Below are 12,427 nucleotides of genomic sequence, written 5' to 3' on the forward strand. Positions count from 1 at the left end.
TGGCCAGGCTTCAGAATCAACAGGTGACTCGACTGCGACTCCAGCTCCCACTTCTTCGACCCACCCAAGGCTTTCTGTACCTCGCCCGCCTGCCTCCACCCACCCGGAGCCAAAGGAATTCGCTTTGACTTGTCCCAGATGGGGAGAGCGCAGACACCTGTCAGCAGCCTTGACATCTTGGCTGCCGCTCTGCATTCCCCGTGCGCAGGGTCCCACAACGACAGTCCCGTGACAACCAGCTTAGATGGCTTTAGGGGAGCTCTCAATAGCTGCCAGCCGCCATGTCTGTGCTTTGCCTACACGGTTGATGCCTCTGAACGCTGGTTTTCGGAAACCGCATCAGTGGGAAAAGTGCTGCACCTTTGCTCAACGTTGTGGACTGACTGAGTGCGGGGGGGGGCACCAGCTGGGGAACCCCCAGCATAGCTGTCAACTTTCAGATTTGAAAATAAGGGATCAGCAGCCCCACCTGTCCCGGGGACAGTCTACGGGATATCTAACAATCCAGGATAGCAGTGGGAAGCGGCGCTGGAATAGGGAATTTCCTGCAAAAAAAGGGAAGGTTGACAGCTATGACTCCCAGGGGAAGAAGGCTAAGAGCCTGTGGAGCTGTGGTGGGACAATTGCGAGTGGGCAGCTGGACAGGTGACTGGGAGCGGCCACCAAAAGACCACATAACACCGGCCCTGAAAGACCTACATTGGCTCCCGGTACGTTTCCAAGCATAATTCAAAGTGTTGGTGCTGACCTTGAAAGCCCTAAATGGCCTGAAAGGCCCAGTAGACCTGAAGGAGCCTCTCCACCCCCACTGTTTTGCCCAGATGCTGAAGTCCAGCGCCGAGGGCCTTATGGCGGTTTCCTCGCTGTGAGAAGCAAAGCTACAGGGAACCAGGCAGAGGGCCTTCTCGGTGGTGGCGCCCGCCCTGTGGAACGCCCTCCCAGCAGATGTCAAGGAAAGAAACAACTATCTGACTTTTAGAAGACATCTCAAGGCAGCCCTGTTTAGGGAAGTTTTTAATGATTGATGTTTTGTCGTGTTTTTAATATATTCTGTTGGAAGACGTCCAGAATGGTTGGGGAGACCCAGCCAGATGGGCGGGGTATAAATAATAAATTATTATCATCATCAGAGGGAGCAAACTGGAAGGAGGGTGTTTCTGAAGCTGAAGAACAGGGTTTAGCGAGCGGGGGGAGGCTGTGACGGAGAGCAGTCCAGAATCCGGAGGGTGGAGAAGACAAGGGCCCAGAGATGAGTCAGGCTACCGAAGAGTCCAGGGAGTCTTCCCCTCCTGCTGAAACCATATCCCGTCTCCCAGAACCAGAAGAGGTATGAAAAGAGCAGAGCAAAGAGAGACAAGATGAAGGAGCTTTGGGTTGCTTGGGAAGGATCCGATGGAGGAGGAGATTTCAGGAGCAGTGGGAAGGCAGAGAACTTCAGCCCACACAAGGGCCTTATTGGGGCCAGACCTACTGGGAAAGAGTTGCTGTAATCACGAGGCCTGAGCTGTTTTGGTTTCTTTGAATAAAGAGTTAACTTCATGGACATTTTGGGAGTTATTTCTGCTTCTGTCGTCACAACACTCGGGTCTTGCTTCAGGGTTTACCCATCACATAGCCCCTGTAAGAACAGGATGCTATTATTATTGAATCATAGAATCATAGAGTTGGAAGAGACCACAAGGGCCATCGAGTCCAACCCCCTGCCAAGCAGGAAACACCATCAGAGCACTCCTGACATATGGTTGTTAAGCCTCTGCTTAAAGACCTCCAAAGTAGGAGACTCCACCACACTCCTTGGCAGCAAATTCCACTGTCAAACAGCTCTTACTGTCAGGAAGTTCTTCCTAATGTTTAGGTGGAATCTTCTTTCTTGTAGTTTGGATCCATTGCTCCGTGTCCGCTTCTCTGGAGCAGCAGAAAACAACCTTTCTCCCTCCTCTATGTGACATCCTTTTATATATTTGAACATGGCTATCATATCACCCCTTAACCTCCTCTTCTCCAGGCTAAACATGCCCAGCTCCCTGTTGTTGTTGTTGTTTATTATTTATTGAATGTACAGTGGTACCTCGGGTTATAGAGCTTCAGGTTACAGACGCTTCAGGTTACAGACTTTGCTAACCCAGAAATAGTACCTCGGGTTAAGAACTTTGCTTCAGGATGAGAACAGAAATCGTGAGGTGGCATTGGGAAGCCCCATTCTAAAGCTAAAGTGGTACCTCAGGTTAAGAACAGTTTCAGGTTAAGAACAGACTTCCAGAACTAATTAAGTTCTAAACCCGAGGTACCACTGTATAAACCGCCCTATACCCAGGAGTCTCAAGGCAGTTCACAGAATAAAATCAAGGCATAAAACCACAAAATACATAATTAAAATAAAACCAACAACTCAATAGCCCCCCCCCCCAAAAAAAACCCCACACATTTTAAAAGGGCATACGATGTAAATCAGATCAACCAAAGGAACGTTTTAGCCAGGCGCCTAAAGGTGTATAAGTTTGCCAGGCAAACTTCCCTGAGGAGAGCGTTCCACAGATGGGGAGCCACTGCCAAGAAGGCCCCGTTCTCGTGTTGCCACCCTCCGGACCCCTCGAGGAGGAGGCGCACGAAGGAGGGCCTCAGAAGATGATCTCGGGGTCCGGGTGGGTTCATATGGAAAGAGGCGGTCCTTGAGGTATTGCGGTCCTGAGGCATTTAAGGCTTTATTGGTCAAAACCAGCCCTTTGAACAGATGGGCTGTTGGGCTAATCCAACAAGTAATCATTTTCCTTCTTTGTCCCGCTGTTGCTTCACTCGCCTCCCGCGGAAACTGTGACCCAGATGATGAGCGCATCATGCAACAGTTTGCCACATCTCCTGCACAAGGGTGTTTGCTAAGAGGCCTGTTTGTTGCATCTCAGGGGCACGTCATGGAGCAGCTTATTTTTCTGCAACAGCCGTGGGTTTCCCCTCCTTCCACAAGTTCTTAGGAAAGCCTCGCTTTCTTTTTTATTTTCAGTTTCTTCTTAATTGCATAATTGGCAGGACATGACCCGCCACGAGGTACGTGCTGGGAGGAAAACAAAGTTTCCACTCTCAGCTCTGACACTTAAAATGAATTCCCCCCACGCCCCCGCTGCTGATTAATCAATTATTTGAGTTGATTAATCTGCCCATTTAAGGCCATCCTCACAGCATACATTCAAAGCACTATGATGGTGCTTTAAGCAGTCCTGGTTTCCCCCAAAGGATTCTGGGAGCTGTAGTTTGTTAAGGAGACCTCCAGTCTCCATAGATCCATAGAGTCGGAAGAAACTACCAGGAATCTTTTGCCCAATGTGGGAATTGAACCCGCAACCCTGAGATTAAGAGCTTCAGTTCCCAGAGTGGTGTAGACAATACTGAGTTAGATGGACCAAGGGTCTGATTCAGTATAAGGCATGTTCCTATGCTCATGTGTCCCTTATTGCTTCCTTGGAATAAGTAAGAGGTCGTTCCCAGTGCCAGATTTACGTACAGAGGTACCTCGGGTTAAGTACTTAATTCGTTCCGGAGGTCCGTTCTTAACCTGAAACTGTTCTTAACCTGAAGCACCACTTTAGCTAATGGGGCCTCCTGCTGCCGCCGCACGATTTCTGTTCTCATCCTGATGCAAAGTTCTTAACCTGAGGTACTATTTCTGGGTTAGCGGAGTCTGTAACCTGAAGCGTCTGTAACCCGAGGTACCACTGTATAAGCTAAACAAGCTATAGCTTAGGGCCCCGTTCTCTTGGGGCCCCCCAAAAAAATTTACATTTCCAAAATATAAGATAAAAAACAAATAAAATAAAACCTACATACAGCAAGTGTTTTGTGTTGTGTAGGCTCCTATGATGTAAGTCACGGGCCCCGCCTGCTAGCCTGCTCCCTAAGATATCACTGGTTTGCTCATTTCTATATATAGGGTGCCTACATTCTGCACGGACTGGTTGCATGGCAACATGGGCAAATGGCTTGAGATACCTATGAGGTCCATCAATTACCATATAGCATATATTCAACCCAAAAAACAGCAACAATTTGTTGTTGACAAAAGGATAGCTGGACATATAAAGGGCCCCATTACCTTCAGTAGCTGAGGGCCGCATCAAACCTAAATCCGGCCCTGGTTGTTCCATATACAGTGGTGCCTCGCAAGACGAAAAGAATCCGTTCTGTGATTCTCTTCGTCTAGCGGTTTTTTCGTCTTGCGAAGCAAGCCCATTGACGGATTAGCGCTATTAGCGGCTTATCGGCTTATCGGATCAGCTGATAAGCGGCTTAGCAGCTTAGAAAAAGGGGGGAGGGGAAAAACCCGCAGGAACTCGCAAGACATTTTCATCTTGCGAAGCAAGCCCATAGGAAATTCGTTTTGCGAAGCACCTCCAAAACGGAAAACTCTTTCGTCTAGCGAGTTTTCCGTCTTGCGAGGCATTCGTCTTGCGGGGCACCACTGTACTGCACAGTGGTACCTCAGGTTAAGTACTTAATTCGTTCCGGAGGTCCGTTCTTAACCAGAAACTGTTCTTAACCTGAAGCACCGCTTTAGCTAATGGGGCCTCCTGCTGCCGCCGCACCACCGGAGCACGATTTCTGTTCTCATCCTGCAGCAAAGTTCTTAACCCGAGGCACTCTTTCTGGGTTAGATCTCCTGGGTTTCAGACATAATATTTTCCTGCCCCACCTGTGGACACCAAGGATTGATCCTGGTTTGTATGCCCGCCACTGAACTGCAGGCCCTTTCCTCCGTCTTTCCTTGGGTGGCAGTAATATGGGAGAATGACAACACTTCCTGGTCACCTACGGCGCTCCAAGTTCTCTTCCAGGCGACCAGGGAAGGAAGCATCACCAAATGCTTCCTTCCCTATTTTATTGCTAAATGATTAACACAAGAATGCCGGGAATGCAAACAGCGTAGTAAAAATTCCTGGGGACTAATAACATTGGAGATTTAATTGCAAGGTTGACATGTTCAAAATACCTTTCTTCCTCCTGATACTTATCTATCCACAGTTGCAAGAAAATTATCAATGGCTATTTTAGCAACTCGGTTTGAAAGAGGGATCGTTCCACGCTCTGGGTGTACGCCTCCCGTTTTAACCTTGGGTCATGCAGTTTTTTCGCAGATTTCTTTGCGGTGTTCCCCTGAAACCTGCAAATCCTGTCCGATCAGAGTTGACAGCAAGAAGAAAAGACTTGGGCTGCAGACTGAGTCAGACCACTATCCATGCGGCCCATTATTCTCCATTCTTCACTGCTAGCTGCTCACTGAGGATCCCACGATTTTTCACGGCCCATTACCTGAGATATCTTTCAGGTGTGCGAAATAAAATCCGGGCACACCTTCTCCCGCGGAGCTGCGACTCTTTGTGACATGGGCACGAAATACCACATTAAATGTCCTTTAAAACTAGTCTCCAGCCCACCTCTCTGTCTGTTGCAGGTGCGCTGAACTGTCATTTGGCCCGGTGACCGCATTTGTAAACTGTAAAATTTCCTTCTTCTTTTTTCATAATAATTTTTGTTAAGTTTTCCATTTTAACAATCCAATCATATCACATTAATTATTCCAAATTATACCAATACATATCTTAAAGTCCAAATATTTTGCCAAATTGTAAATTTTAGTTAGGGCTTCCCATGCTTTGAGTTCAGTGGGGTCCAATCATCTCATATTTCTGCTGCTTTTAGTGTTCACCAGTCCCATCTTTCAATCTTCTTCTTGTTATCCTTTTTCTTCTTAATAGCTTCTGAGTTGTTTCCACAGGCAAGTTAAAGTAAACACTATTATGCTTCTGTGTGAACTTTGTATGGCTCTCCCTTTTTTAAAAAGCTGGTAAGTCTTTTGTTTGCACTTACGGTAATCCTCCCACGCTGTTATTTATGCCGAATCCATCAAAAAGTCCTCCTCGAGTGGCAGACGCCATCTTTCTCAGTTCCGATGAAATAGAATCTAGGCGTTTGCTCATTAATTTTCCCAGACAAGTTGTACCATAAATTAGCCTTTCCAGGGGGAAATTGAAAACTTGTAAAATTTCCAAAAGCTTACGAAGGGGAAGCCTAGCTGGAAAAGTGTGCTGTGTATCTAGGCAAAGCCCGAATATGTGCACCACAAAAATCAGAAGCCCCCAACCAGTCCTTTTTTCTGGGGGGTTGCAGAGATACGCATACCCCTAAACATTTTGTGAATCTTTGTACTTTTGTCCATTTACTGTATTTATTTCCCCCGATTTGAACTATAAAAGGGTGATTTTGAGTCAAAATGAGAGTACCCTGAAATAAAAAATTTAAGGTTTTTTATATATATATAATAAATGTTCATAAATGCACCAACCAAGCACGCACATCGATATATAAACCACATGTCTGAAACCCCACAGAAAGTCCTGAAACCATTTTGTTCCTCTCAAATTGACCTCAAACATTTCTCTGCAAGGTGGAAGGAAAATGGAAAAGCCTCCCCATTGTCTCCTCCTTCACAGATCCTGTCTTAAGGGTATGTCTGTGTATGAATAGGGTGAGCCTGTGACCTGGCTCAGGAACTAAATATTTGTCATTACAAAAGACTGGCCAGGTAATCCAATCAAGTGCCCATTAACAAGTAACCTGCCAGACAGGAGATAAACAATGCACTCAGATTTCTGTTGTAGACCACCTTTTCTGTGATGTAGGTATGATGTATCTGGGGGGTGGTCTTGAGCTACACCCCTTCTGTGATGTATGTATGATGTTTCTGGGGGTGGCCTTGGACTCCAGGGCGGGCAATTTCAAAAGTCTTTATAAGGCCTTGCACACCTTTGTTTGGTGTCTTCCTCCTTTCCTGCGTGTGAGGGGAGCACCCTGTTGCAACAGTTCAACAAAGATCAGGCTTACTAGCTGCTTTGCTTCTCAATATTCTCTGGTCGGCCTCTGTTATTTTCTCCGACTGATGGAGAACCTGCAAAGGACTCTATAAGGGCTCTTGTGTTCCCCATAAGGGAATAAGGGCATATTTTTCTTTATTACACCCCTAAACATTTTTTATTTAGGAAAAAAGCACTGCTCCCAACCCTTATGCCCACCCGTCTGCAACCTGAACCCCCAAACCCAGACTGACTCCCTGCCCCCCTCTCTCCTCGCACCCCCCCTCCTCCATCCCAACCTGCTCTCCCTGACGCTATTCCGGTCTAGCCGGCTGATTAATTCCCCAGCCGGCGTGGCCTGGGTGGGGCACCCTTGGGAGAATTTCAGATTGAAGGAGATCCACAAGGCTGTTCTTCTCACTTCCTTTTCCTCTGCATTCTTCCCCTGCCCTGATCCAGAAGTCAAAACCAGCTCCTCCCCGTGCGCACAGGGAGAGCTTGCAGGAGCCTGTTCTGGAGTGAACCTGGTCTGGGAATGTTCTGCTTCCTTCTTCCACTTGAGTCAGGGGGTGATCAGCAGGGATCTCTCCGGATCCCTGGCCGCACCAAGCAGATCCTCCTCCCTCCATTTCCTCTTCCCTTCCAGATTTCAAGCCCTGGGTCCATTTGGTACCAGCCTCGCATTTCAGACCTCCGGAAAGGGCTGAACTGCAGGCCGCAATTAGGCAAGCCATACTTTTTAAAGCGCATTTGATGTGCAATTTAAAGCGCATGACTTCATCCAAGGGATCCTGGGACTTGTAGTTTTCTCCTCACAGAGCTACCATTTCCAGCACCCTTAGCAAACTACAGTTCCCAAGATTCTTTGGGGGAAGTCATGTGAATTAAATGTGTGTTATATAATAATAATAATAATAATAATAATAATAATAATAATAATAATAATTTATTATTTATACCCCGCCCATCTGGCTGGGCTTCCCCAGCCAGATGGGCGGCTTCCAAAAAATATTAAAATACTGTAATACATATACTGTTGGATATACTTTGCCTTATTATTATTATTATTATTATTATTATTATTATTCAAACCCTTTTCTCCTCCAAGGCCCTCAAATTGGGGTACAGTCATACCTCAGGTTACAGACGCTTCAGGTTGCGTTTTTTCAGGTTACGGACTGCCGAAACCCGGAAGTACCAGAACAGGTTACTTCCAGGTTTCACCGGTTGCGTATGCACAGAAGCCCTAAAACGCGCTTTGCACATGTGCAGAAGTGCCGAGTTGTAACCCGTGTGTCTGCGCAGACGCGCAGCTGCAGGTTGCGAACGCTGCAGGTTGCAAACGTGCATGGATCACATTCGCAACCCGAGCATCCACTGTACATGGTTCTTCCCCTCATTTAATCCTCACAACATCCTGAGAGACAGTGACTGTCTTCAAAATCACCCAGTGAGCTCCATGACCAAATAGGAGATTTGAAGCCTCGCCGCTCCCAGGTCCTGGTCCGATGCTCTAACCACTTGGCCACACTGCCTAAAAATTTCGCTTGCTTCTTTCATTCGTGAATCGCTTCCGATGCGGCACCCCAAAGCGATTCGCAACAGGATAGAAACATGCCTTAAGCGGTTACCTGTATAAAAACAGAGCCACTGCCTTTATGAAAACATTTTAAAAAGCAATTATCTGTGTCTTCACCAACCAGGTGCCTTTCTGCCGGGTGGCGGCTGATAGGAGTTGTAGTTCTTGGAAGACACAAGATTTACCCACCCGGGAAGAATGGCAGATGAAGTTGATGGACTATATGGAATTGGCGGAAATGACTGGCAGAATCCGAGACCAGGGAGAAGAGTTGGTGGAAGAAGATTGGAAAAAATTTAAAGAGTATTTACAGAAATACTGTAAAATCAATGAATGTTAGAAAAATGTTGGAATGAAGTTACATAGCTTTAGCAGAAATGTTATAAAGAATTAAGTACAAATAGTTTAATAGAGTATTAAAGGAAGAAATAAGGTTAGAATGAGTTAAGATAATTATAGGATAGAAAACAGAGGAAGATGGAAAGGAATTGCTGAAATAATTAACAGAAGTGGAAAACGAAAAGGGAGGTGTGAGGAGGTCGCGGAAATAAGTGAATGAATGATGGGATAATAAAATTGTTTGATTTATTTTATTGTTTTTGTTTTGTTTGTTAGTTTAATGTATTGTATTGTATTGTATTGTATTTTTTTTTTTTAGTGTTTAAATTTTTTGGAAAAGTAATAAATATTATTTTTTTTAAAAAGAAGATAGGAGTTGTAGTTCAAACTGGCTGGAGGGCGCCGGGAAGGCGGAAACAACAACATCCATTCAAATCCAATACAGATACCAGCTGGGATAAAGATCTCCCTTTGGGAGGCTTATGGAAAGAGGAGTGCCTTTAGAAGGTGCCGAAAACAAAACAGAGATGGCGCCCGTCTGTTGTGTAAAGGGAGGCATCTCCAGCACTCTGCAGAAGTGTCTCCGTGTGTGGTTTGGGAGCTGCACGGTCAGGGGAAAAACAATGCTGTCCAGGGTTGTAAAGACTGCAGAGAGAATAACTGGGTGCACTCTTCCCACCTTGGATCAAATCTATGCTTCCAGGTGTCATAAGAAAGCTGCAAAGATAGCACAGGATAGTGCGCACCCCGGAAATTATATCTTTCAGCTTCTGCCATCTGGAAGAAGGTAAAGGACCCCTGACCGTTAGGTCCAGTCATGACCAACTCTGGGGTTGCGGCGCTCATCTCGCTTTCAGGCCGAGGGAGCCGGTGTACAGCTTCCGGGTCATGTGGCCAGCATGACTAAGCCGCTTCTGGCGAACCAGAGCAGTGCACAGAAATGCTGTTTACCTTCCCACCAGAGCAGTACCTATTTATCTACTTGCACTTTGACGTGCTTTCGAACTGCTAGGTTGGCAGGAAAAAAGTACAGGGTTATAAAGACTAGGACTAGCTGCCTGGAAGAAGGTACAGGGTTATAAAGACTAGGACTAGCCGCCTGAGAAACAGTTTCTATCCAAGTGTGATTTTGGTTTTAAATGCAGTGTAAGGAGTCCCTATCCATTCTTAAGGAAATCAGCCCTGAGTGCTCACTGGAAGGACGGACTTTGGCCACCTCATGAGAAGAGAAGACTCCCTGGAAAAGACCCTGATGTTGGGAAAAATGGAGGGCGCAAGGAGAAGGGGACGACAGAGGACGAGATGGTTGGACAGTGTTCTCGAAGCTACGAACATGAGTCTGACCAAACTGTGGGAGGCAGTGGAAGACAGGAGTGCCTGGCGTGCTCTGGTCCAGGGGGTCACGAAGAGTCGGACACGACTAAACGACTAAACAACAACAACAAAGGAGTCTCTATGGGAATATATTGTATTTTAAAAATGGGGTATCAGAGTTTTTAGGGGGCTAACCAGGCTGGGATAGCTGGGATAGCAGGCTTGTTGGTTTTGAATGTCTTATGTGGATTTATTTATTTTTTTCAATTTTGTTGTTCTGTATGTGACAATGACAATAAAGATTATCATATCGTAAGGGAAACTTAAGAACATGAGAAAAGATCTGCTGGATCCAACCAGTAGCCCATCTAGTCCAGCATCCTGTTCTCACAGTGGCCAACCTGTGGGAAAGCCAGCCAGCAGGATTCGTACACAGGAGCCACTCTCCCCCCCTGTGGGGACCCAGAAGCACTGCTACCTCCAAATGTGGCGGCAGAGGATCGATAGCCCTCTCCTCCGTGAGTTTGCCTCTTTTAAAGCCATCCAAGTTTGTGCTTCCATGTGGGAGGGAGTTCCGCAGGCCCACTCTGCACTGTGTGAAGATGGACTTTCTTTTATCTCCCGGCATTCAGCTTCCTTGGACGTCCCCAGATTCTCGTGTCATGAGAGAGGGGGAAGAAACTTTTCATAGAATCATAGAGTTGGAAGAGACCCCAAGGGCCATCGAGTCCAACCCCCTGCCAAGCAGGAAACACCATCAGAGCACTCCTGACATATGGTTGTCAAGCCTCTGCTTAAAGACCTCCAAAGTAGGAGACTCCACCACACTCCTTGGCAGCAAATTCCACTGTCCAACAGCTCTTACTGTCAGGAAGTTCTTCCTAATGTTTAGGTGGAATCTACTTTCTTGTAGTTTGGATCCATTGCTCCGTGTCCGCTTCTCTGGAGCAGCAGAAAACAACCTTTCTCCCTCCTCTATGTGACATCCTTTTATATATTTGAACATGGCTATCATATCACCCCTTAACCTCCTCTTCTCCAGGCTAAACATGCCCAGCTCCCTTAGCCGTTCCTCATAAGGCATCGTTTCCAGGCCTTGACCATTTTGGTTGCCCTCCTCTGGACACGTTCCAGTTTGTCAGTGTCCTTCTTGAACTGTGGTGCCCAGAACTGGACACAGTACTCCAGGTGAGGTCTGACCAGAGCAGAATACAGTGGCACTATTACTTCCCTTGATCTAGATGCTATGCTCCTATTGATGCAGCCCAGAATTGCATTGGCTTTTTTCTCTGTCCGCCTTTCTCTATTTTTTTTTAATAATAATTTTTATTAATTTTCAATTCAAATATACAATTATATCCAATTTTAACAAATTACCGTATTTTTTGCTCTATAAGACTCACTTTTTCCCTCCTAAAAAGTAAGGGGAAATGTGTGTGTGTCTTATGGAGCGAATGCAGGCTGCGCAGCTATCCCAGAAGCCAGAACAGCAAGAGGGATTGCTGCTTTCACTGCGCAGCGATCCCTCTTGCTGTTCTGGCTTCTGAGATTCAGAATATTTTTTTTCTTGTTTTCCTCCTCCAAAAACTAGGTGCGTCTTGTGGTCTGGTGCGTCTTATAGAGCGAAAAATACGGTAATCCTTTTTTGACTTCCTTCGGCTGCTCTGACAATCATCCATATTAGTCTCTCTATTTCGCATTCCTTATTTTTGTATTGCCCATTGTCTTCCCTCCCACTTCTATTTCCTTTAAGCAATACATCTTATAACTCACAGTGCTTCTTGAAACCCCACTAGTGTTGTTTGCACATAACATATACTTTTCAGATAATCCACAAATTTCCCCCAGTCATCAATAAATTTTTGGTCACGGAGAGATCTAATTTTCCTAATTTTCTGTCCGCCTTTCTCTAAGCCAGGCATCGTTTTATAATCCTCAGATATCTCAAGGGCTGTCACACAGAGGATGAAGCAAGCTCGTCTTCTCCTGCTCCGGAGGGTAGGACTCGAACCCATGCCTTCAAGCTGTGAGGAAGGAGAGTTCAACGAAACATCAGGAAGGCTTTTCTGAAGGCAAGAGCCGTTCGCCAGAGGAACTTACTCCTCATGAGGTGGACCATAAAGAAGGCTGATCGCCGAAGAATGGATGCTTTTGAATTCTGGTGCTGGAGGAGACTCTTGAGAGTCCCATGGACTGCAAGAAGATCAAACCTCTCCATTCTGAAGGAAATCAGCCCTGAATGCTCCTTATGGTCCAGCTCTCACTTCCATACATCACTACTGGAAAAACCATAGCTTTAACTATACGGACCTTTGTTGGCAAGGTGATGTCTCTGCTTTTTAAAATGCTGTCTAGG

The sequence above is a fragment of the Podarcis liolepis genome (assembly GCF_965112155.1).
Source record: "Podarcis liolepis genome assembly, chromosome: 13".
Lineage (NCBI taxonomy): Eukaryota > Metazoa > Chordata > Lepidosauria > Squamata > Lacertidae > Podarcis > Podarcis liolepis.